At 53.2% G+C, this 24,587-nt stretch overlaps 21 non-coding genes across 21 annotated transcripts; all 21 read left to right on the forward strand.

The window, feature by feature from the left end:
* Positions 1-644: 644 nt before the first annotated feature.
* On the forward strand, positions 645-717 carry trnar-ccu. The gene has a single exon. It is a non-coding gene; the product is annotated as a tRNA-Arg (tRNA).
* An 813-nt stretch (positions 718-1,530) lies between these two features.
* trnar-ccu lies at positions 1,531-1,603 on the forward strand. The gene has a single exon. It is a non-coding gene; the product is annotated as a tRNA-Arg (tRNA).
* An 813-nt stretch (positions 1,604-2,416) lies between these two features.
* trnar-ccu lies at positions 2,417-2,489 on the forward strand. The gene has a single exon. It is a non-coding gene; the product is annotated as a tRNA-Arg (tRNA).
* Positions 2,490-3,302: 813 nt separating this feature from the next.
* trnar-ccu lies at positions 3,303-3,375 on the forward strand. The gene has a single exon. It is a non-coding gene; the product is annotated as a tRNA-Arg (tRNA).
* An 813-nt stretch (positions 3,376-4,188) lies between these two features.
* Positions 4,189-4,261, forward strand: trnar-ccu. Its single transcript has one exon. It is a non-coding gene; the product is annotated as a tRNA-Arg (tRNA).
* A 2,585-nt stretch (positions 4,262-6,846) lies between these two features.
* On the forward strand, positions 6,847-6,919 carry trnar-ccu. Its single transcript has one exon. It is a non-coding gene; the product is annotated as a tRNA-Arg (tRNA).
* Positions 6,920-7,732: 813 nt separating this feature from the next.
* On the forward strand, positions 7,733-7,805 carry trnar-ccu. The gene has a single exon. It is a non-coding gene; the product is annotated as a tRNA-Arg (tRNA).
* A 6-nt stretch (positions 7,806-7,811) lies between these two features.
* Positions 7,812-7,883, forward strand: trnam-cau. Its single transcript has one exon. It is a non-coding gene; the product is annotated as a tRNA-Met (tRNA).
* Positions 7,884-9,504: 1,621 nt separating this feature from the next.
* trnar-ccu lies at positions 9,505-9,577 on the forward strand. Its single transcript has one exon. It is a non-coding gene; the product is annotated as a tRNA-Arg (tRNA).
* Positions 9,578-12,162: 2,585 nt separating this feature from the next.
* Positions 12,163-12,235, forward strand: trnar-ccu. The gene has a single exon. It is a non-coding gene; the product is annotated as a tRNA-Arg (tRNA).
* An 813-nt stretch (positions 12,236-13,048) lies between these two features.
* trnar-ccu lies at positions 13,049-13,121 on the forward strand. The gene has a single exon. It is a non-coding gene; the product is annotated as a tRNA-Arg (tRNA).
* A 6-nt stretch (positions 13,122-13,127) lies between these two features.
* On the forward strand, positions 13,128-13,199 carry trnam-cau. The gene has a single exon. It is a non-coding gene; the product is annotated as a tRNA-Met (tRNA).
* A 1,621-nt stretch (positions 13,200-14,820) lies between these two features.
* On the forward strand, positions 14,821-14,893 carry trnar-ccu. Its single transcript has one exon. It is a non-coding gene; the product is annotated as a tRNA-Arg (tRNA).
* A 6-nt stretch (positions 14,894-14,899) lies between these two features.
* On the forward strand, positions 14,900-14,971 carry trnam-cau. The gene has a single exon. It is a non-coding gene; the product is annotated as a tRNA-Met (tRNA).
* Positions 14,972-15,706: 735 nt separating this feature from the next.
* trnar-ccu lies at positions 15,707-15,779 on the forward strand. The gene has a single exon. It is a non-coding gene; the product is annotated as a tRNA-Arg (tRNA).
* A 6-nt stretch (positions 15,780-15,785) lies between these two features.
* trnam-cau lies at positions 15,786-15,857 on the forward strand. The gene has a single exon. It is a non-coding gene; the product is annotated as a tRNA-Met (tRNA).
* A 735-nt stretch (positions 15,858-16,592) lies between these two features.
* On the forward strand, positions 16,593-16,665 carry trnar-ccu. Its single transcript has one exon. It is a non-coding gene; the product is annotated as a tRNA-Arg (tRNA).
* Positions 16,666-18,364: 1,699 nt separating this feature from the next.
* On the forward strand, positions 18,365-18,437 carry trnar-ccu. The gene has a single exon. It is a non-coding gene; the product is annotated as a tRNA-Arg (tRNA).
* Positions 18,438-19,250: 813 nt separating this feature from the next.
* On the forward strand, positions 19,251-19,323 carry trnar-ccu. The gene has a single exon. It is a non-coding gene; the product is annotated as a tRNA-Arg (tRNA).
* Positions 19,324-20,136: 813 nt separating this feature from the next.
* Positions 20,137-20,209, forward strand: trnar-ccu. The gene has a single exon. It is a non-coding gene; the product is annotated as a tRNA-Arg (tRNA).
* A 2,573-nt stretch (positions 20,210-22,782) lies between these two features.
* trnar-ccu lies at positions 22,783-22,855 on the forward strand. Its single transcript has one exon. It is a non-coding gene; the product is annotated as a tRNA-Arg (tRNA).
* Positions 22,856-24,587: the final 1,732 nt, after the last annotated feature.

Here is a 24,587-nt window from a genome sequence, read left to right on the forward strand (position 1 = left end):
CAGGCTATCACTGGGGAACGTGCAGCCATTTTCGTATCCGACTACGCACCTCCTTTGACTTGTCCTGATCATCTCATCTGCATTTTCTCAAATCTGCCTTGCAATCCAGTCAAACTGCAATGAGAGCACTGGAGCTAATGGAAATGAGCAGGCAATGAGAACTGAGGCAGAGCAGAGTGGCGCAGCGGAAGCGTGCTGGGCCCATAACCCAGAGGTCGATGGATCGAAACCATCCTCTGCTAGGCCGAGTTTTTAGAGGCCTCTCCTGCGCGTTGACGCGCGCCATTTCCCTCAGAATCTGGGCCAGCGCTGAGAACGGCGAGTGGAGGGGGCTTCCGAGTGGGGAACCTGTAGCCACTTCCACGTTTATATACACGTTCACTTCACATAGTCTTGATCTTCCCGTCACTTTACACTGTCGTGTAAAATGCAAACATCTCTTCAAACGATCTTCTGACATGGAAATATTTCAAATCAGGAAATATAGCCATGCTCACCTGCCACAGTCAGTCTGGAGTGCTTTCTGCCAGCTCAGGGCCCGAGACCCGAAAATTCAACACAGTGGCTTTGTCCGGCTATCCCGACATTTAAAACCTTCCTTTCATAACAGTGGAGCAAAGGCTCTGATGGAGCGCAGCTGGTAAGCCCCAGTGGCCTAATGGATAAGGCACTGGCCTCCTAAGCCAGGGATTGTGGGTTCGAGTCCCATCTGGGGTGAGGCGGAGCAGAGTGGCGCAGCGGAAGCGTGCTGGGCCCATAACCCAGAGGTCAATGGATCGAAACCATCCTCTGCTAGGCTAACCCTTTAGGTGCCACGATAGGAGAGCCGCACACATTTTGCCTTTCACAACCCACAGCCTGACACGGGAATGAAAACTACGACCGGCAGGCTATCACTGGGGAACGTGCAGCCATTTTCGTATCCGACTACGCACCTCCTTTGACTTGTCCTGATCATCTCATCTGCATTTTCTCAAATCTGCCTTGCAATCCAGTCAAACTGCAATGAGAGCTCTGGAGCTAATGGAAATGAGCAGGCAATGAGAACTGAGGCAGAGCAGAGTGGCGCAGCGGAAGCGTGCTGGGCCCATAACCCAGAGGTCGATGGATCGAAACCATCCTCTGCTAGGCCGAGTTTTTAGAGGCCTCTCCTGCGCGTTGACGCGCGCCATTTCCCTCAGAGTCTGGGCCAGCGCTGAGAACGGCGAGTGGAGGGGGCTTCCGAGTGGGGAACCTGTAGCCACTTCCACGTTTATATACACGTTCACTTCACTTAGTCTTGATCTTCCCGTCACTTTACACTGTCGTGTAAAATGCAAACATCTCTTCAAACGATCTTCTGACATGGAAATATTTCAAATCAGGAAATATAGCCATGCTCACCTGCCACAGTCAGTCTGGAGTGCTTTCTGCCAGCTCAGGGCCCGAGACCCGAAAATTCAACACAGTGGCTTTGTCCGGCTATCCCGACATTTAAAACATTCCTTTCATAACAGTGGAGCAAAGGCTCTGATGGAGCGCAGCTGGTAAGCCCCAGTGGCCTAATGGATAAGGCACTGGCCTCCTAAGCCAGGGATTGTGGGTTCGAGTCCCATCTGGGGTGAGGTGGAGCAGAGTGGCGCAGCGGAAGCGTGCTGGGCCCATAACCCAGAGGTCGATGGATCGAAACCATCCTCTGCTAGGCTAACCCTTTAGGTGCCACGATAGGAGAGCCGCACACATTTTGCCTTTCACAACCCACAGCCTGACACGGGAATGAAAACTACGACCGGCAGGCTATCACTGGGGAACGTGCAGCCATTTTCGTATCCGACTACGCACCTCCTTTGACTTGTCCTGATCATCTCATCTGCATTTTCTCAAATCTGCCTTGCAATCCAGTCAAACTGCAATGAGAGCACTGGAGCTAATGGAAATGAGCAGGCAATGAGAACTGAGGCAGAGCAGAGTGGCGCAGCGGAAGCGTGCTGGGCCCATAACCCAGAGGTCGATGGATCGAAACCATCCTCTGCTAGGCCGAGTTTTTAGAGGCCTCTCCTGCGCGTTGACGCGCGCCATTTCCCTCAGAGTCTGGGCCAGCGCTGAGAACGGCGAGTGGAGGGGGCTTCCGACTGGGGAACCTGTAGCCACTTCCACGTTTATATACACGTTCACTTCACTTAGTCTTGATCTTCCCGTCACTTTACACTGTCGTGTAAAATGCAAACATCTCTTCAAACAATCTTCTGACATGGAAACATTTCAAATCAGGAAATATAGCCATGCTCACCTGCCACAGTCAGTCTGGAGTGCTTTCTGCCGGCTCAGGGCCCGAGACCCGAAAATTCAACACAGTGGCTTTGTCCGGCTATCCCGACATTTAAAACATTCCTTTGATACCAGTGGAGCAAAGGCTCTGATGGAGCGCAGCTGGTAAGCCCCAGTGGCCTAATGGATAAGGCACTGGCCTCCTAAGCCAGGGATTGTGGGTTCGAGTCCCATCTGGGGTGAGGTGGAGCAGAGTGGCGCAGCGGAAGCGTGCTGGGCCCATAACCCAGAGGTCGATGGATCGAAACCATCCTCTGCTAGGCTAACCCTTTAGGTGCCACGATAGGAGAGCCGCACACATTTTGCCTTTCACAACCCACAGCCTGACACGGGAATGAAAACTACGACCGGCAGGCTTTCACTGGGGAACGTGCAGCCATTTCCGTATCCGACTACGCACCTCCTTTGACTTGTCCTGATCATCTCATCTGCATTTTCTCAAATCTGCCTTGCAATCCAGTCAAACTGCAATGAGAGCTCTGGAGCTAATGGAAATGAGCAGGCAATGAGAACTGAGGCAGAGCAGAGTGGCGCAGCGGAAGCGTGCTGGGCCCATAACCCAGAGGTCGATGGATCGAAACCATCCTCTGCTAGGCAGAGTTTTTAGAGGCCTCTCCTGCGCGTTGACGCGCGCCATTTCCCTCAGAGTCTGGGCCAGCGCTGAGAACGGCGAGTGGAGGGGGCTTCCGAGTGGGGAACCTGTAGCCACTTCCACGTTTATATACACGTTCACTTCACTTAGTCTTGATCTTCCCGTCACTTTACACTGTCGTGTAAAATGCAAACATCTCTTCAAACGATCTTCTGACATGGAAACATTTCAAATCAGGAAATATAGCCATGCTCACCTGCCACAGTCAGTCTGGAGTGCTTTCTGCCGGCTCAGGGCCCGAGACCCGAAAATTCAACACAGTGGCTTTGTCCGGCTATCCCGACATTTAAAACATTCCTTTGATACCAGTGGAGCAAAGGCTCTGATGGAGCGCAGCTGGTAAGCCCCAGTGGCCTAATGGATAAGGCACTGGCCTCCTAAGCCAGGGATTGTGGGTTCGAGTCCCATCTGGGGTGAGGCGGAGCAGAGTGGCGCAGCGGAAGCGTGCTGGGCCCATAACCCAGAGGTCGATGGATCGAAACCATCCTCTGCTAGGCTAACCCTTTAGGTGCCACGATAGGAGAGCCGCACACATTTTGCCTTTCACAACCCACAGCCTGACACGGGAATGAAAACTACGACCGGCAGGCTTTCACTGGGGAACGTGCAGCCATTTCCGTATCCGACTACGCACCTCCTTTGACTTGTCCTGATCATCTCATCTGCATTTTCTCAAATCTGCCTTGCAATCCAGTCAAACTGCAATGAGAGCACTGGAGCTAATGGAAATGAGCAGGCAATGAGAACTGAGGCAGAGCAGAGTGGCGCAGCGGAAGCGTGCTGGGCCCATAACCCAGAGGTCGATGGATCGAAACCATCCTCTGCTAGGCCGAGTTTTTAGAGGCCTCTCCTGCGCGTTGACGCGCGCCATTTCCCTCAGAGTCTGGGCCAGCGCTGAGAACGGCGAGTGGAGGGGGCTTCCGAGTGGGGAACCTGTAGCCACTTCCACGTTTATATACACGTTCACTTCACTTAGTCTTGATCTTCCCGTCACTTTACACTGTCGTGTAAAATGCAAACATCTCTTCAAACGATCTTCTGACATGGAAACATTTCAAATCAGGAAATATAGCCATGCTCACCTGCCACAGTCAGTCTGGAGTGCTTTCTGCCGGCTCAGGGCCCGAGACCCGAAAATTCAACACAGTGGCTTTGTCCGGCTATCCCGACATTTAAAACATTCCTTTGATACCAGTGGAGCAAAGGCTCTGATGGAGCGCAGCTGGTAAGCCCCAGTGGCCTAATGGATAAGGCACTGGCCTCCTAAGCCAGGGATTGTGGGTTCGAGTCCCATCTGGGGTGAGGCGGAGCAGAGTGGCGCAGCGGAAGCGTGCTGGGCCCATAACCCAGAGGTCGATGGATCGAAACCATCCTCTGCTAGGCTAACCCTTTAGGTGCCACGATAGGAGAGCCGCACACATTTTGCCTTTCACAACCCACAGCCTGACACGGGAATGAAAACTACGACCGGCAGGCTTTCACTGGGGAACGTGCAGCCATTTCCGTATCCGACTACGCACCTCCTTTGACTTGTCCTGATCATCTCATCTGCATTTTCTCAAATCTGCCTTGCAATCCAGTCAAACTGCAATGAGAGCACTGGAGCTAATGGAAATGAGCAGGCAATGAGAACTGAGGCAGAGCAGAGTGGCGCAGCGGAAGCGTGCTGGGCCCATAACCCAGAGGTCGATGGATCGAAACCATCCTCTGCTAGGCCGAGTTTTTAGAGGCCTCTCCTGCGCGTTGACGCGCGCCATTTCCCTCAGAGTCTGGGCCAGCGCTGAGAACGGCGAGTGGAGGGGGCTTCCGAGTGGGGAACCTGTAGCCACTTCCACGTTTATATACACGTTCACTTCACTTAGTCTTGATCTTCCCGTCACTTTACACTGTCGTGTAAAATGCAAACATCTCTTCAAACGATCTTCTGACATGGAAACATTTCAAATCAGGAAATATAGCCATGCTCACCTGCCACAGTCAGTCTGGAGTGCTTTCTGCCGGCTCAGGGCCCGAGACCCGAAAATTCAACACAGTGGCTTTGTCCGGCTATCCCGACATTTAAAACATTCCTTTGATACCAGTGGAGCAAAGGCTCTGATGGAGCGCAGCTGGTAAGCCCCAGGGGCCTAATGGATAAGGCACTGGCCTCCTAAGCCAGGGATTGTGGGTTTGAGTCCCATCTGGGGTGAGGCGGAGCAGAGTGGCGCAGCGGAAGCGTGCTGGGCCCATAACCCAGAGGTCGATGGATCGAAACCATCCTCTGCTAGGCTAACCCTTTAGGTGCCACGATAGGAGAGCCGCACACATTTTGCCTTTCACAACCCACAGCCTGACACGGGAATGAAAACTACGACCGGCAGGCTTTCACTGGGGAACGTGCAGCCATTTCCGTATCCGACTACGCACCTCCTTTGACTTGTCCTGATCATCTCATCTGCATTTTCTCAAATCTGCCTTGCAATCCAGTCAAACTGCAATGAGAGCACTGGAGCTAATGGAAATGAGCAGGCAATGAGAACTGAGGCAGAGCAGAGTGGCGCAGCGGAAGCGTGCTGGGCCCATAACCCAGAGGTCGATGGATCGAAACCATCCTCTGCTAGGCCGAGTTTTTAGAGGCCTCTCCTGCGCGTTGACGCGCGCCATTTCCCTCAGAGTCTGGGCCAGCGCTGAGAACGGCGAGTGGAGGGGGCTTCCGAGTGGGGAACCTGTAGCCACTTCCACGTTTATATACACGTTCACTTCACTTAGTCTTGATCTTCCCGTCACTTTACACTGTCGTGTAAAATGCAAACATCTCTTCAAACGATCTTCTGACATGGAAACATTTCAAATCAGGAAATATAGCCATGCTCACCTGCCACAGTCAGTCTGGAGTGCTTTCTGCCGGCTCAGGGCCCGAGACCCGAAAATTCAACACAGTGGCTTTGTCCGGCTTTCCCGACATTTAAAACATTCCTTTGATACCAGTGGAGCAAAGGCTCTGATGGAGCGCAGCTCGTAAGCCCCAGGGGCCTAATGGATAAGGCACTGGCCTCCTAAGCCAGGGATTGTGGGTTCGAGTCCCATCTGGGGTGAGGCGGAGCAGAGTGGCGCAGCGGAAGCGTGCTGGGCCCATAACCCAGAGGTCGATGGATCGAAACCATCCTCTGCTAGGCTAACCCTTTAGGTGCTACGATAGGAGAGCCGCACACATTTTGCCTTTCACAACCCACAGCCTGACACGGGAATGAAAACTACGACCGGCAGGCTTTCACTGGGGAACGTGCAGCCATTTCCGTATCCGACTACGCACCTCCTTTGACTTGTCCTGATCATCTCTTCTGCATTTTCTCAAATCTGCCTTGCAATCCAGTCAAACTGCAATGAGAGCACTGGAGCTAATGGAAAAGAGCAGGCAATGAGAACTGAGGCAGAGCAGAGTGGCGCAGCGGAAGCGTGCTGGGCCCATAACCCAGAGGTCGATGGATCGAAACCATCCTCTGCTAGGCCGAGTTTTTAGAGGCCTCTCCTGCGCGTTGACGCGCGCCATTTCCCTCAGAGTCTGGGCCAGCGCTGAGAACGGCGAGTGGAGGGGGCTTCCGAGTGGGGAACCTGTAGCCACTTCCACGTTTATATACACGTTCACTTCACTTAGTCTTGATCTTCCCGTCACTTTACACTGTCGTGTAAAATGCAAACATCTCTTCAAACGATCTTCTGACATGGAAACATTTCAAATCAGGAAATATAGCCATGCTCACCTGCCACAGTCAGTCTGGAGTGCTTTCTGCCGGCTCAGGGCCCGAGACCCGAAAATTCAACACAGTGGCTTTGTCCGGCTATCCCGACATTTAAAACATTCCTTTGATACCAGTGGAGCAAAGGCTCTGATGGAGCGCAGCTGGTAAGCCCCAGTGGCCTAATGGATAAGGCACTGGCCTCCTAAGCCAGGGATTGTGGGTTCGAGTCCCATCTGGGGTGAGGCGGAGCAGAGTGGCGCAGCGGAAGCGTGCTGGGCCCATAACCCAGAGGTCGATGGATCGAAACCATCCTCTGCTAGGCTAACCCTTTAGGTGCCACGATAGGAGAGCCGCACACATTTTGCCTTTCACAACCCACAGCCTGACACGGGAATGAAAACTACGACCGGCAGGCTTTCACTGGGGAACATGCAGCCATTTCCGTATGCGACTACGCACCTCCTTTGACTTGTCCTGATCATCTCATCTGCATTTTCTCAAATCTGCCTTGCAATCCAGTCAAACTGCAATGAGAGCACTGGAGCTAATGGAAATGAGCAGGCAATGAGAACTGAGGCAGAGCAGAGTGGCGCAGCGGAAGCGTGCTGGGCCCATAACCCAGAGGTCGATGGATCGAAACCATCCTCTGCTAGGCCGAGTTTTTAGAGGCCTCTCCTGCGCGTTGACGCGCGCCATTTCCCTCAGAGTCTGGGCCAGCGCTGAGAACGGCGAGTGGAGGGGGCTTCCGAGTGGGGAACCTGTAGCCACTTCCACGTTTATATACACGTTCACTTCACTTAGTCTTGATCTTCCCGTCACTTTACACTGTCGTGTAAAATGCAAACATCTCTTCAAACGATCTTCTGACATGGAAACATTTCAAATCAGGAAATATAGCCATGCTCACCTGCCACAGTCAGTCTGGAGTGCTTTCTGCCGGCTCAGGGCCCGAGACCCGAAAATTCAACACAGTGGCTTTGTCCGGCTATCCCGACATTTAAAACATTCCTTTGATACCAGTGGAGCAAAGGCTCTGATGGAGCGCAGCTGGTAAGCCCCAGTGGCCTAATGGATAAGGCACTGGCCTCCTAAGCCAGGGATTGTGGGTTCGAGTCCCATCTGGGGTGAGGCGGAGCAGAGTGGCGCAGTGGAAGCGTGCTGGGCCCATAACCCAGAGGTCGATGGATCGAAACCATCCTCTGCTAGGCTAACCCTTTAGGTGCCAAGATAGGAGAGACGCACACATTTTGCCTTTCACAACCCACAGCCTGACACGGGAATGAAAACTACGACCGGCAGGCTTTCACTGGGGAACGTGCAGCCATTTCCGTATCCGACTACGCACCTCCTTTGACTTGTCCTGATCATCTCATCTGCATTTTCTCAAATCTGCCTTGCAATCCAGTCAAACTGCAATGAGAGCACTGGAGCTAATGGAAATGAGCAGGCAATGAGAACTGAGGCAGAGCAGAGTGGCGCAGCGGAAGCGTGCTGGGCCCATAACCCAGAGGTCGATGGATCGAAACCATCCTCTGCTAGGCCGAGTTTTTAGAGGCCTCTCCTGCGCGTTGACGCGCGCCATTTCCCTCAGAGTCTGGGCCAGCGCTGAGAACGGCGAGTGGAGGGGGCTTCCGAGTGGGGAACCTGTAGCCACTTCCAAGTTTATATACACGTTCACTTCACTTAGTCTTGATCTTCCCGTCACTTTACACTGTCGTGTAAAATGCAAACATCTCTTCAAACGATCTTCTGACATGGAAACATTTCAAATCAGGAAATATAGCCATGCTCACCTGCCACAGTCAGTCTGGAGTGCTTTCTGCCGGCTCAGGGCCCGAGACCCGAAAATTCAACACAGTGGCTTTGTCCGGCTATCCCGACATTTAAAACATTCCTTTGATACCAGTGGAGCAAAGGCTCTGATGGAGCGCAGCTGGTAAGCCCCAGGGGCCTAATGGATAAGGCACTGGCCTCCTAAGCCAGGGATTGTGGGTTTGAGTCCCATCTGGGGTGAGGCGGAGCAGAGTGGCGCAGCGGAAGCGTGCTGGGCCCATAACCCAGAGGTCGATGGATCGAAACCATCCTCTGCTAGGCTAACCCTTTAGGTGCCACGATAGGAGAGCCGCACACATTTTGCCTTTCACAACCCACAGCCTGACACGGGAATGAAAACTACGACCGGCAGGCTTTCACTGGGGAACGTGCAGCCATTTCCGTATCCGACTACGCACCTCCTTTGACTTGTCCTGATCATCTCATCTGCATTTTCTCAAATCTGCCTTGCAATCCAGTCAAACTGCAATGAGAGCACTGGAGCTAATGGAAATGAGCAGGCAATGAGAACTGAGGCAGAGCAGAGTGGCGCAGCGGAAGCGTGCTGGGCCCATAACCCAGAGGTCGATGGATCGAAACCATCCTCTGCTAGGCCGAGTTTTTAGAGGCCTCTCCTGCGCGTTGACGCGCGCCATTTCCCTCAGAGTCTGGGCCAGCGCTGAGAACGGCGAGTGGAGGGGGCTTCCGAGTGGGGAACCTGTAGCCACTTCCACGTTTATATACACGTTCACTTCACTTAGTCTTGATCTTCCCGTCACTTTACACTGTCGTGTAAAATGCAAACATCTCTTCAAACGATCTTCTGACATGGAAACATTTCAAATCAGGAAATATAGCCATGCTCACCTGCCACAGTCAGTCTGGAGTGCTTTCTGCCGGCTCAGGGCCCGAGACCCGAAAATTCAACACAGTGGCTTTGTCCGGCTATCCCGACATTTAAAACATTCCTTTGATACCAGTGGAGCAAAGGCTCTGATGGAGCGCAGCTGGTAAGCCCCAGTGGCCTAATGGATAAGGCACTGGCCTCCTAAGCCAGGGATTGTGGGTTCGAGTCCCATCTGGGGTGAGGCGGAGCAGAGTGGCGCAGCGGAAGCGTGCTGGGCCCATAACCCAGAGGTCGATGGATCGAAACCATCCTCTGCTAGGCTAACCCTTTAGGTGCCACGATAGGAGAGCCGCACACATTTTGCCTTTCACAACCCACAGCCTGACACGGGAATGAAAACTACGACCGGCAGGCTTTCACTGGGGAACGTGCAGCCATTTCCGTATCCGACTACGCACCTCCTTTGACTTGTCCTGATCATCTCATCTGCACTTTCTCAAATCTGCCTTGCAATCCAGTCAAACTGCAATGAGAGCACTGGAGCTAATGGAAATGAGCAGGCAATGAGAACTGAGGCAGAGCAGAGTGGCGCAGCGGAAGCGTGCTGGGCCCATAACCCAGAGGTCGATGGATCGAAACCATCCTCTGCTAGGCCGAGTTTTTAGAGGCCTCTCCTGCGCGTTGACGCGCGCCATTTCCCTCAGAGTCTGGGCCAGCGCTGAGAACGGCGAGTGGAGGGGGCTTCCGAGTGGGGAACCTGTAGCCACTTCCACGTTTATATACACGTTCACTTCACTTAGTCTTGATCTTCCCGTCACTTTACACTGTCGTGTAAAATGCAAACATCTCTTCAAACGATCTTCTGACATGGAAACATTTCAAATCAGGAAATATAGCCATGCTCACCTGCCACAGTCAGTCTGGAGTGCTTTCTGCCGGCTCAGGGCCCGAGACCCGAAAATTCAACACAGTGGCTTTGTCCGGCTATCCCGACATTTAAAACATTCCTTTGATACCAGTGGAGCAAAGGCTCTGATGGAGCGCAGCTGGTAAGCCCCAGGGGCCTAATGGATAAGGCACTGGCCTCCTAAGCCAGGGATTGTGGGTTTGAGTCCCATCTGGGGTGAGGCGGAGCAGAGTGGCGCAGCGGAAGCGTGCTGGGCCCATAACCCAGAGGTCGATGGATCGAAACCATCCTCTGCTAGGCTAACCCTTTAGGTGCCACGATAGGAGAGCCGCACACATTTTGCCTTTCACAACCCACAGCCTGACACGGGAATGAAAACTACGACCGGCAGGCTTTCACTGGGGAACGTGCAGCCATTTCCGTATCCGACTACGCACCTCCTTTGACTTGTCCTGATCATCTCATCTGCATTTTCTCAAATCTGCCTTGCAATCCAGTCAAACTGCAATGAGAGCACTGGAGCTAATGGAAATGAGCAGGCAATGAGAACTGAGGCAGAGCAGAGTGGCGCAGCGGAAGCGTGCTGGGCCCAAAACCCAGAGGTCGATGGATCGAAACCATCCTCTGCTAGGCCGAGTTTTTAGAGGCCTCTCCTGCGCGTTGACGCGCGCCATTTCCCTCAGAGTCTGGGCCAGCGCTGAGAACGGCGAGTGGAGGGGGCTTCCGAGTGGGGAACCTGTAGCCACTTCCAAGTTTATATACACGTTCACTTCACTTAGTCTTGATCTTCCCGTCACTTTACACTGTCGTGTAAAATGCAAACATCTCTTCAAACGATCTTCTGACATGGAAACATTTCAAATCAGGAAATATAGCCATGCTCACCTGCCACAGTCAGTCTGGAGTGCTTTCTGCCGGCTCAGGGCCCGAGACCCGAAAATTCAACACAGTGGCTTTGTCCGGCTTTCCCGACATTTAAAACATTCCTTTGATACCAGTGGAGCAAAGGCTCTGATGGAGCGCAGCTCGTAAGCCCCAGGGGCCTAATGGATAAGGCACTGGCCTCCTAAGCCAGGGATTGTGGGTTCGAGTCCCATCTGGGGTGAGGCGGAGCAGAGTGGCGCAGCGGAAGCGTGCTGGGCCCATAACCCAGAGGTCGATGGATCGAAACCATCCTCTGCTAGGCTAACCCTTTAGGTGCTACGATAGGAGAGCCGCACACATTTTGCCTTTCACAACCCACAGCCTGACACGGGAATGAAAACTACGACCGGCAGGCTTTCACTGGGGAACGTGCAGCCATTTCCGTATCCGACTACGCACCTCCTTTGACTTGTCCTGATCATCTCTTCTGCATTTTCTCAAATCTGCCTTGCAATCCAGTCAAACTGCAATGAGAGCACTGGAGCTAATGGAAAAGAGCAGGCAATGAGAACTGAGGCAGAGCAGAGTGGCGCAGCGGAAGCGTGCTGGGCCCATAACCCAGAGGTCGATGGATCGAAACCATCCTCTGCTAGGCCGAGTTTTTAGAGGCCTCTCCTGCGCGTTGACGCGCGCCATTTCCCTCAGAGTCTGGGCCAGCGCTGAGAACGGCGAGTGGAGGGGGCTTCCGAGTGGGGAACCTGTAGCCACTTCCACGTTTATATACACGTTCACTTCACTTAGTCTTGATCTTCCCGTCACTTTACACTGTCGTGTAAAATGCAAACATCTCTTCAAACGATCTTCTGACATGGAAACATTTCAAATCAGGAAATATAGCCATGCTCACCTGCCACAGTCAGTCTGGAGTGCTTTCTGCCGGCTCAGGGCCCGAGACCCGAAAATTCAACACAGTGGCTTTGTCCGGCTATCCCGACATTTAAAACATTCCTTTGATACCAGTGGAGCAAAGGCTCTGATGGAGCGCAGCTGGTAAGCCCCAGTGGCCTAATGGATAAGGCACTGGCCTCCTAAGCCAGGGATTGTGGGTTCGAGTCCCATCTGGGGTGAGGCGGAGCAGAGTGGCGCAGCGGAAGCGTGCTGGGCCCATAACCCAGAGGTCGATGGATCGAAACCATCCTCTGCTAGGCTAACCCTTTAGGTGCCACGATAGGAGAGCCGCACACATTTTGCCTTTCACAACCCACAGCCTGACACGGGAATGAAAACTACGACCGGCAGGCTTTCACTGGGGAACATGCAGCCATTTCCGTATGCGACTACGCACCTCCTTTGACTTGTCCTGATCATCTCATCTGCATTTTCTCAAATCTGCCTTGCAATCCAGTCAAACTGCAATGAGAGCACTGGAGCTAATGGAAATGAGCAGGCAATGAGAACTGAGGCAGAGCAGAGTGGCGCAGCGGAAGCGTGCTGGGCCCATAACCCAGAGGTCGATGGATCGAAACCATCCTCTGCTAGGCCGAGTTTTTAGAGGCCTCTCCTGCGCGTTGACGCGCGCCATTTCCCTCAGAGTCTGGGTCAGCGCTGAGAACGGCGAGTGGAGGGGGCTTCCGAGTGGGGAACCTGTAGCCACTTCCACGTTTATATACACGTTCACTTCACTTAGTCTTGATCTTCCCGTCACTTTACACTGTCGTGTAAAATGCAAACATCTCTTCAAACGATCTTCTGACATGGAAACATTTCAAATCAGGAAATATAGCCATGCTCACCTGCCACAGTCAGTCTGGAGTGCTTTCTGCCGGCTCAGGGCCCGAGACCCGAAAATTCAACACAGTGGCTTTGTCCGGCTATCCCGACATTTAAAACATTCCTTTGATACCAGTGGAGCAAAGGCTCTGATGGAGCGCAGCTGGTAAGCCCCAGTGGCCTAATGGATAAGGCACTGGCCTCCTAAGCCAGGGATTGTGGGTTCGAGTCCCATCTGGGGTGAGGCGGAGCAGAGTGGCGCAGTGGAAGCGTGCTGGGCCCATAACCCAGAGGTCGATGGATCGAAACCATCCTCTGCTAGGCTAACCCTTTAGGTGCCAAGATAGGAGAGACGCACACATTTTGCCTTTCACAACCCACAGCCTGACACGGGAATGAAAACTACGACCGGCAGGCTTTCACTGGGGAACGTGCAGCCATTTCCGTATCCGACTACGCACCTCCTTTGACTTGTCCTGATCATCTCATCTGCATTTTCTCAAATCTGCCTTGCAATCCAGTCAAACTGCAATGAGAGCACTGGAGCTAATGGAAATGAGCAGGCAATGAGAACTGAGGCAGAGCAGAGTGGCGCAGCGGAAGCGTGCTGGGCCCATAACCCAGAGGTCGATGGATCGAAACCATCCTCTGCTAGGCCGAGTTTTTAGAGGCCTCTCCTGCGCGTTGACGCGCGCCATTTCCCTCAGAGTCTGGGCCAGCGCTGAGAACGGCGAGTGGAGGGGGCTTCCGAGTGGGGAACCTGTAGCCACTTCCAAGTTTATATACACGTTCACTTCACTTAGTCTTGATCTTCCCGTCACTTTACACTGTCGTGTAAAATGCAAACATCTCTTCAAACGATCTTCTGACATGGAAACATTTCAAATCAGGAAATATAGCCATGCTCACCTGCCACAGTCAGTCTGGAGTGCTTTCTGCCGGCTCAGGGCCCGAGACCCGAAAATTCAACACAGTGGCTTTGTCCGGCTTTCCCGACATTTAAAACATTCCTTTGATACCAGTGGAGCAAAGGCTCTGATGGAGCGCAGCTCGTAAGCCCCAGGGGCCTAATGGATAAGGCACTGGCCTCCTAAGCCAGGGATTGTGGGTTCGAGTCCCATCTGGGGTGAGGCGGAGCAGAGTGGCGCAGCGGAAGCGTGCTGGGCCCATAACCCAGAGGTCGATGGATCGAAACCATCCTCTGCTAGGCTAACCCTTTAGGTGCTACGATAGGAGAGCCGCACACATTTTGCCTTTCACAACCCACAGCCTGACACGGGAATGAAAACTACGACCGGCAGGCTTTCACTGGGGAACATGCAGCCATTTCCGTATGCGACTACGCACCTCCTTTGACTTGTCCTGATCATCTCATCTGCATTTTCTCAAATCTGCCTTGCAATCCAGTCAAACTGCAATGAGAGCACTGGAGCTAATGGAAATGAGCAGGCAATGAGAACTGAGGCAGAGCAGAGTGGCGCAGCGGAAGCGTGCTGGGCCCATAACCCAGAGGTCGATGGATCGAAACCATCCTCTGCTAGGCCGAGTTTTTAGAGGCCTCTCCTGCGCGTTGACGCGCGCCATTTCCCTCAGAGTCTGGGCCAGCGCTGAGAACGGCGAGTGGAGGGGGCTTCCGAGTGGGGAACCTGTAGCCACTTCCACGTTTATATACACGTTCACTTCACTTAGTCTTGATCTTCCCGTCACTTTACACTGTCGTGTAAAATGCAAACATCTCTTCAAACGATCTTCTGACATGGAAACATTTCAAATCAGGAAATATAGCCATGCTCACCTGCCACAGTCAGTCTGGAGTGCTTTCTGCCGGCTCAGGGCCCGAGACCCGAAAATTCAACACAGTGGCTTTGTCCGGCTATCCCGACATTTAAAACATTCCTTTGATACCAGTGGAGCAAAGGCTCTGATGGAGCGCAGCTGGTAAGCCCCAGTGGCCTAATGGATAAGGCACTGGCCTCCTAAGCCAGGGATTGTGGGTTCGAGTCCCATCTGGGGTGAGGCGGAGCAGAGTGGCGCAGTGGAAGCGTGCTGGGCCCATAACCCAGAGGTCGATGGATCGAAACCATCCTCTGCTAGGCTAACCCTTTAGGTGCCAAGATAGGAGAGACGCACACATTTTGCCTTTCACAACCCACAGCCTGACACGGGAATGAAAACTACGACCGGCAGGCTTTCACTGGGGAACGTGCAGCCATTTCCGTATCCGACTACGCACCTCCTTTGACTTGTCCTGATCATCTCATCTGCATTTTCTCAAATCTGCCTTGCAATCCAGTCAAACTGCAATGAGAGCACTGGAGCTAATGGAAATGAGCAGGCAATGAGAACTGAGGCAGAGCAGAGTGGCGCAGCGGAAGCGTGCTGGGCCCATAACCCAGAGGTCGATGGATCGAAACCATCCTCTGCTAGGCCGAGTTTTTAGAGGCCTCTCCTGCGCGTTGACGCGCGCCATTTCCCTCAGAGTCTGGGCCAGCGCTGAGAACGGCGAGTGGAGGGGGCTTCCGAGTGGGGAACCTGTAGCCACTTCCACGTTTATATACACGTTCACTTCACTTAGTCTTGATCTTCCCGTCACTTTACACTGTCGTGTAAAATGCAAACATCTCTTCAAACGATCTTCTGACATGGAAACATTTCAAATCAGGAAATATAGCCATGCTCACCTGCCACAGTCAGTCTGGAGTGCTTTCTGCCGGCTCAGGGCCCGAGACCCGAAAATTCAACACAGTGGCTTTGTCCGGCTATCCCGACATTTAAAACATTCCTTTGATACCAGTGGAGCAAAGGCTCTGATGGAGCGCAGCTGGTAAGCCCCAGTGGCCTAATGGATAAGGCACTGGCCTCCTAAGCCAGGGATTGTGGGTTCGAGTCCCATCTGGGGTGAGGCGGAGCAGAGTGGCGCAGTGGAAGCGTGCTGGGCCCATAACCCAGAGGTCGATGGATCGAAACCATCCTCTGCTAGGCTAACCCTTTAGGTGCCACGATAGGAGAGCCGCACACATTTTGCCTTTCACAACCCACAGCCTGACACGGGAATGAAAACTACGACCGGCAGGCTTTCACTGGGGAACGTGCAGCCATTTCCGTATCCGACTACGCACCTCCTTTGACTTGTCCTGATCATCTCATCTGCATTTTCTCAAATCTGCCTTGCAATCCAGTCAAACTGCAATGAGAGCACTGGAGCTAATGGAAATGAGCAGGCAATGAGAACTGAGGCAGAGCAGAGTGGCGCAGCGGAAGCGTGCTGGGCCCATAACCCAGAGGTCGATGGATCGAAACCATCCTCTGCTAGGCCGAGTTTTTAGAGGCCTCTCCTGCGCGTTGACGCGCGCCATTTCCCTCAGAGTCTGGGCCAGCGCTGAGAACGGCGAGTGGAGGGGGCTTCCGAGTGGGGAACCTGTAGCCACTTCCACGTTTATATACACGTTCACTTCACTTAGTCTTGATCTTCCCGTCACTTTACACTGTCGTGTAAAATGCAAACATCTCTTCAAACGATCTTCTGACATGGAAACATTTCAAATCAGGAAATATAGCCATGCTCACCTGCCACAGTCAGTCTGGAGTGCTTTCTGCCGGCTCAGGGCCCGAGACCCGAAAATTCAACACAGTGGCTTTGTCCGGCTATCCCGACATTTAAAACATTCCTTTGATACCAGTGGAGCAAAGGCTCTGATGGAGCGTAGCTGGTAAGCCCCAGTGGCCTAATGGATAAGGCACTGGCCTCCTAAGCCAGGGATTGTGGGTTTGAGTCCCATCTGGGGTGAGGCGGAGCAGAGTGGCGCAGCGGAAGCGTGCTGGGCCCATAACCCAGAGGTCGATGGATCGAAACCATCCTCTGCTAGGCTAACCCTTTAGGTGCCACGATAGGAGAGCCGCACACATTTTGCCTTTCACAACCCACAGCCTGACACGGGAATGAAAACTACGACCGGCAGGCTTTCACTGGGGAACGTGCAGCCATTTCCGTATCCGACTACGCACCTCCTTTGACTTGTCCTGATCATCTCATCTGCATTTTCTCAAATCTGCCTTGCAATCCAGTCAAACTGCAATGAGAGCACTGGAGCTAATGGAAATGAGCAGGCAATGAGAACTGAGGCAGAGCAGAGTGGCGCAGCGGAAGCGTGCTGGGCCCATAACCCAGAGGTCGATGGATCGAAACCATCCTCTGCTAGGCCGAGTTTTTAGAGGCCTCTCCTGCGCGTTGACGCGCGCCATTTCCCTCAGAGTCTGGGCCAGCGCTGAGAACGGCGAGTGGAGGGGGCTTCCGAGTGGGGAACCTGTAGCCACTTCCACGTTTATATACACGTTCACTTCACTTAGTCTTGATCTTCCCGTCACTTTACACTGTCGTGTAAAATGCAAACATCTCTTCAAACGATCTTCTGACATGGAAACATTTCAAATCAGGAAATATAGCCATGCTCACCTGCCACAGTCAGTCTGGAGTGCTTTCTGCCGGCTCAGGGCCCGAGACCCGAAAATTCAACACAGTGGCTTTGTCCGGCTATCCCGACATTTAAAACATTCCTTTGATACCAGTGGAGCAAAGGCTCTGATGGAGCGCAGCTGGTAAGCCCCAGGGGCCTAATGGATAAGGCACTGGCCTCCTAAGCCAGGGATTGTGGGTTTGAGTCCCATCTGGGGTGAGGCGGAGCAGAGTGGCGCAGCGGAAGCGTGCTGGGCCCATAACCCAGAGGTCGATGGATCGAAACCATCCTCTGCTAGGCTAACCCTTTAGGTGCCACGATAGGAGAGCCGCACACATTTTGCCTTTCACAACCCACAGCCTGACACGGGAATGAAAACTACGACCGGCAGGCTTTCACTGGGGAACGTGCAGCCATTTCCGTATCCGACTACGCACCTCCTTTGACTTGTCCTGATCATCTCATCTGCATTTTCTCAAATCTGCCTTGCAATCCAGTCAAACTGCAATGAGAGCACTGGAGCTAATGGAAATGAGCAGGCAATGAGAACTGAGGCAGAGCAGAGTGGCGCAGCGGAAGCGTGCTGGGCCCATAACCCAGAGGTCGATGGATCGAAACCATCCTCTGCTAGGCCGAGTTTTTAGAGGCCTCTCCTGCGCGTTGACGCGCGCCATTTCCCTCAGAGTCTGGGCCAGCGCTGAGAACGGCGAGTGGAGGGGGCTTCCGAGTGGGGAACCTGTAGCCACTTCCACGTTTATATACACGTTCACTTCACTTAGTCTTGATCTTCCCGTCACTTTACACTGTCGTGTAAAATGCAAACATCTCTTCAAACGATCTTCTGACATGGAAACATTTCAAATCAGGAAATATAGCCATGCTCACCTGCCACAGTCAGTCTGGAGTGCTTTCTGCCGGCTCAGGGCCCGAGACCCGAAAATTCAACACAGTGGCTTTGTCCGGCTATCCCGACATTTAAAACATTCCTTTGATACCAGTGGAGCAAAGGCTCTGATGGAGCGTAGCTGGTAAGCCCCAGTGGCCTAATGGATAAGGCACTGGCCTCCTAAGCCAGGGATTGTGGGTTTGAGTCCCATCTGGGGTGAGGCGGAGCAGAGTGGCGCAGCGGAAGCGTGCTGGGCCCATAACCCAGAGGTCGATGGATCGAAACCATCCTCTGCTAGGCTAACCCTTTAGGTGCCACGATAGGAGAGCCGCACACATTTTGCCTTTCACAACCCACAGCCTGACACGGGAATGAAAACTACGACCGGCAGGCTTTCACTGGGGAACGTGCAGCCATTTCCGTATCCGACTACGCACCTCCTTTGACTTGTCCTGATCATCTCATCTGCATTTTCTCAAATCTGCCTTGCAATCCAGTCAAACTGCAATGAGAGCACTGGAGCTAATGGAAATGAGCAGGCAATGAGAACTGAGGCAGAGCAGAGTGGCGCAGCGGAAGCGTGCTGGGCCCATAACCCAGAGGTCGATGGATCGAAACCATCCTCTGCTAGGCCGAGTTTTTAGAGGCCTCTCCTGCGCGTTGACGCGCGCCATTTCCCTCAGAGTCTGGGCCAGCGCTGAGAACGGCGAGTGGAGGGGGCTTCCGAGTGGGGAACCTGTAGCCACTTCCACGTTTATATACACGTTCACTTCACTTAGTCTTGATCTTCCCGTCACTTTACACTGTCGTGTAAAATGCAAACATCTCTTCAAACGATCTTCTGACATGGAAACATTTCAAATCAGGAAATATAGCCATGCTCACCTGCCACAGTCAGTCTGGAGTGCTTTCTGCCGGCTCAGGGCCCGAGACCCGAAAATTCAACACAGTGGCTTTGTCCGGCTATCCCGACATTTAAAACATTCCTTTGATACCAGTGGAGCAAAGGCTCTGATGGAGCGTAGCTGGTAAGCCCCAGTGGCCTAATGGATAAGGCACTGGCCTCCTAAGCCAGGGATTGTGGGTTTGAGTCCCATCTGGGGTGAGGCGGAGCAGAGTGGCGCAGCGGAAGCGTGCTGGGCCCATAACCCAGAGGTCGATGGATCGAAACCATCCTCTGCTAGGCTAACCCTTTAGGTGCCACGATAGGAGAGCCGCACACATTTTGCCTTTCACAACCCACAGCCTGACACGGGAATGAAAACTACGACCGGCAGGCTTTCACTGGGGAACGTGCAGCCATTTCCGTATCCGACTACGCACCTCCTTTGACTTGTCCTGATCATCTCATCTGCATTTTCTCAAATCTGCCTTGCAATCCAGTCAAACTGCAATGAGAGCACTGGAGCTAATGGAAATGAGCAGGCAATGAGAACTGAGGCAGAGCAGAGTGGCGCAGCGGAAGCGTGCTGGGCCCATAACCCAGAGGTCGATGGATCGAAACCATCCTCTGCTAGGCCGAGTTTTTAGAGGCCTCTCCTGCGCGTTGACGCGCGCCATTTCCCTCAGAGTCTGGGCCAGCGCTGAGAACGGCGAGTGGAGGGGGCTTCCGAGTGGGGAACCTGTAGCCACTTCCACGTTTATATACACGTTCACTTCACTTAGTCTTGATCTTCCCGTCACTTTACACTGTCGTGTAAAATGCAAACATCTCTTCAAACGATCTTCTGACATGGAAACATTTCAAATCAGGAAATATAGCCATGCTCACCTGCCACAGTCAGTCTGGAGTGCTTTCTGCCGGCTCAGGGCCCGAGACCCGAAAATTCAACACAGTGGCTTTGTCCGGCTATCCCGACATTTAAAACATTCCTTTGATACCAGTGGAGCAAAGGCTCTGATGGAGCGTAGCTGGTAAGCCCCAGTGGCCTAATGGATAAGGCACTGGCCTCCTAAGCCAGGGATTGTGGGTTTGAGTCCCATCTGGGGTGAGGCGGAGCAGAGTGGCGCAGCGGAAGCGTGCTGGGCCCATAACCCAGAGGTCGATGGATCGAAACCATCCTCTGCTAGGCTAACCCTTTAGGTGCCACGATAGGAGAGCCGCACACATTTTGCCTTTCACAACCCACAGCCTGACACGGGAATGAAAACTACGACCGGCAGGCTTTCACTGGGGAACGTGCAGCCATTTCCGTATCCGACTACGCACCTCCTTTGACTTGTCCTGATCATCTCATCTGCATTTTCTCAAATCTGCCTTGCAATCCAGTCAAACTGCAATGAGAGCACTGGAGCTAATGGAAATGAGCAGGCAATGAGAACTGAGGCAGAGCAGAGTGGCGCAGCGGAAGCGTGCTGGGCCCATAACCCAGAGGTCGATGGATCGAAACCATCCTCTGCTAGGCCGAGTTTTTAGAGGCCTCTCCTGCGCGTTGACGCGCGCCATTTCCCTCAGAGTCTGGGCCAGCGCTGAGAACGGCGAGTGGAGGGGGCTTCCGAGTGGGGAACCTGTAGCCACTTCCACGTTTATATACACGTTCACTTCACTTAGTCTTGATCTTCCCGTCACTTTACACTGTCGTGTAAAATGCAAACATCTCTTCAAACGATCTTCTGACATGGAAACATTTCAAATCAGGAAATATAGCCATGCTCACCTGCCACAGTCAGTCTGGAGTGCTTTCTGCCAGCTCAGGGCCCGAGACCCGAAAATTCAACACATTGGCTTTGTCCGGCTATCCCGACATTTAAAACATTCCTTTGATACCAGTGGAGCAAAGGCTCTGATGGAGCGCAGCTGGTAAGCCCCAGGGGCCTAATGGATAAGGCACTGGCCTCCTAAGCCAGGGATTGTGGGTTCAAGTCCCATCTGGGGTGAGGCAGAGCAGAGTGGCGCAAGGGAAGCGTGCTGGGCCCATAACCCAGAGGTCGATGGATCGAAACCATCCTCTGCTAGGCTAACCCTTTAGGTGCCACGATAGGAGAGCCGCACACATTTTGCCTTTCACAACCCACAGCCTGACACGGGAATGAAAACTACGACCGGCAGGCTTTCACTGGGGAACGTGCAGCCATTTCCGTATCCGACTACGCACCTCCTTTGACTTGTCCTGATCATCTCATCTGCATTTTCTCAAATCTGCCTTGCAATCCAGTCAAACTGCAATGAGAGCACTGGAGCTAATGGAAATGAGCAGGCAATGAGAACTGAGGCAGAGCAGAGTGGCGCAGCGGAAGCGTGCTGGGCCCATAACCCAGAGGTCGATGGATCGAAACCATCCTCTGCTAGGCCGAGTTTTTAGAGGCCTCTCCTGCGTGTTGACGCGCGCCATTTCCCTCAGAGTCTGGGCCAGCGCTGAGAACGGCGAGCGGAGGGGGCTTCCGAGTGGGGAACCTGTAGCCACTTCCACGTTTATATACACGTTCACTTCACTTAGTCTTGATCTTCCCGTCACTTTACACTGTCGTGTAAAATGCAAACATCTCTTCAAACGATCTTCTGACATGGAAACATTTCAAATCAGGAAATATAGCCATGCTCACCTGCCACAGTCAGTCTGGAGTGCTTTCTGCTGGCTCAGGGCCCGACCCGAAAATTCAACACAGTGGCTTTGTCCGGCTATCCCGACATTTAAAACATTCCTTTGATACCAGTGGAGCAAAGGCTCTGATGGAGCGCAGCTGGTAAGCCCCAGGGGCCTAATGGATAAGGCACTGGCCTCCTAAGCCAGGGATTGTGGGTTCGAGTCCCATCTGGGGTGAGGTGGCGCAGCGGAAGCGTGCTGGGCCCATAACCCAGAGGTCGATGGATCGAAGCCATCCTCTGCTAGGCTAACCCTTTAGGTGCCACGATAGGAGAGCCGCACACATTTTGCCTTTCACAACCCACAGCCTGACACGGGAATGAAAACTACGACCGGCAGGCTTTCACTGGGGAACGTGCAGCCATTTCCGTATCCGACTACGCACCTCCTTTGACTTGTCCTGATCATCTCATCTGCATTTTCTCAAATCTGCCTTGCAATCCAGTCAAACTGCAATGAGAGCACTGGAGCTAATGGAAATGAGCAGGCAATGAGAACTGAGGCAGAGCAGAGTGGCGCAGCGGAAGCGTGCTGGGCCCATAACCCAGAGGTCGATGGATCGAAACCATCCTCTGCTAGGCCGAGTTTTTAGAGGCCTCTCCTGCGCGTTGACGCGCGCCATTTCCCTCAGAGTCTGGGCCAGCGCTGAGAACGGCGAGCGGAGGGGGCTTCCGAGTGGGGAACCTGTAGCCACTTCCACGTTTATATACACGTTCACTTCACTTAGTCTTGATCTTCCCGTCACTTTACACTGTCGTGTAAAATGCAAACATCTCTTCAAACGATCTTCTGACATGGAAACATTTCAAATCAGGAAATATAGCCATGCTCACCTGCCACAGTCAGTCTGGAGTGCTTTCTGCCGGCTCAGGGCCCGAGACCCGAAAATTCAACACAGTGGCTTTGTCCGGCTATCCCGACAGTTAAAACATTCCTTTGATACCAGTGGAGCAAAGGCTCTGATGGAGCGCAGCTGGTAAGCCCCAGTGGCCTAATGGATAAGGCACTGGCCTCCTAAGCCAGGGATTGTGGGTTCGAGTCCCATCTGGGGTGAGGCGGAGCAGAGTGGCGCAGCGGAAGCGTGCTGGGCCCATAACCCAGAGGTCGATGGATCGAAAACATCCTCTGCTATGCTAACCCTTTAGGTGCCACGATAGGAGAGCCGCACACATTTTGCCTTTCACAACCCACAGCCTGACACGGGAATGAAAACTACGACCGGCAGGCTTTCACTGGGGAACGTGCAGCCATTTCCGTATCCGACTACGCACCTCCTTTGACTTGTCCTGATCATCTCATCTGCATTTTCTCAAATCTGCCTTGCAATCCAGTCAAACTGCAATGAGAGCACTGGAGCTAATGGAAATGAGCAGGCAATGAGAACTGAGGCAGAGCAGAGTGGCGCAGCGGAAGTGTGCTGGGCCCATAACCCAGAGGTCGATGGATCGAAACCATCCTCTGCTAGGCCGAGTTTTCAGAGGCCTCTCCTGCGCGTTGACGCGCGCCATTTCCCTCAGAGTCTGGGCCAGCGCTGAGAACGGCGAGCGGAGGGGGCTTCCGAGTGGGGAACCTGTAGCCACTTCCACGTTTATATACACGTTCACTTCACTTAGTCTTGATCTTCCCGTCACTTTACACTGTCGTGTAAAATGCAAACATCTCTTCAAACGATCTTCTGACATGGAAACATTTCAAATCAGGAAATATAGCCATGCTCACCTGCCACAGTCAGTCTGGAGTGCTTTCTGCCGGCTCAGGGCCCGAGACCCGAAAATTCAACACAGTGGCTTTGTCCGGCTATCCCGACATTTAAAACATTCCTTTGATACCAGTGGAGCAAAGGCTCTGATGGAGCGCAGCTGGTAAGCCCCAGGGGCCTAATGGATAAGGCACTGGCCTCCTAAGCCAGGGATTGTGGGTTCAAGTCCCATCTGGGGTGAGGCAGAGCAGAGTGGCGCAAGGGAAGCGTGCTGGGCCCATAACCCAGAGGTCGATGGATCGAAACCATCCTCTGCTAGGCTAACCCTTTAGGTGCCACGATAGGAGAGCCGCACACATTTTGCCTTTCACAACCCACAGCCTGACACGGGAATGAAAACTACGACCGGCAGGCTTTCACTGGGGAACGTGCAGCCATTTCCGTATCCGACTACGCACCTCCTTTGACTTGTCCTGATCATCTCATCTGCATTTTCTCAAATCTGCCTTGCAATCCAGTCAAACTGCAATGAGAGCACTGGAGCTAATGGAAATGAGCAGGCAATGAGAACTGAGGCAGAGCAGAGTGGCGCAGCGGAAGCGTGCTGGGCCCATAACCCAGAGGTCGATGGATCGAAACCATCCTCTGCTAGGCCGAGTTTTTAGAGGCCTCTCCTGCGTGTTGACGCGCGCCATTTCCCTCAGAGTCTGGGCCAGCGCTGAGAACGGCGAGCGGAGGGGGCTTCCGAGTGGGGAACCTGTAGCCACTTCCACGTTTATATACACGTTCACTTCACTTAGTCTTGATCTTCCCGTCACTTTACACTGTCGTGTAAAATGCAAACATCTCTTCAAACGATCTTCTGACATGGAAACATTTCAAATCAGGAAATATAGCCATGCTCACCTGCCACAGTCAGTCTGGAGTGCTTTCTGCTGGCTCAGGGCCCGACCCGAAAATTCAACACAGTGGCTTTGTCCGGCTATCCCGACATTTAAAACATTCCTTTGATACCAGTGGAGCAAAGGCTCTGATGGAGCGCAGCTGGTAAGCCCCAGGGGCCTAATGGATAAGGCACTGGCCTCC

The sequence above is a fragment of the Alosa sapidissima genome, chromosome 21 (assembly GCF_018492685.1).
Source record: "Alosa sapidissima isolate fAloSap1 chromosome 21, fAloSap1.pri, whole genome shotgun sequence".
NCBI classification, from domain to species: Eukaryota; Metazoa; Chordata; class Actinopteri; order Clupeiformes; family Clupeidae; genus Alosa; species Alosa sapidissima.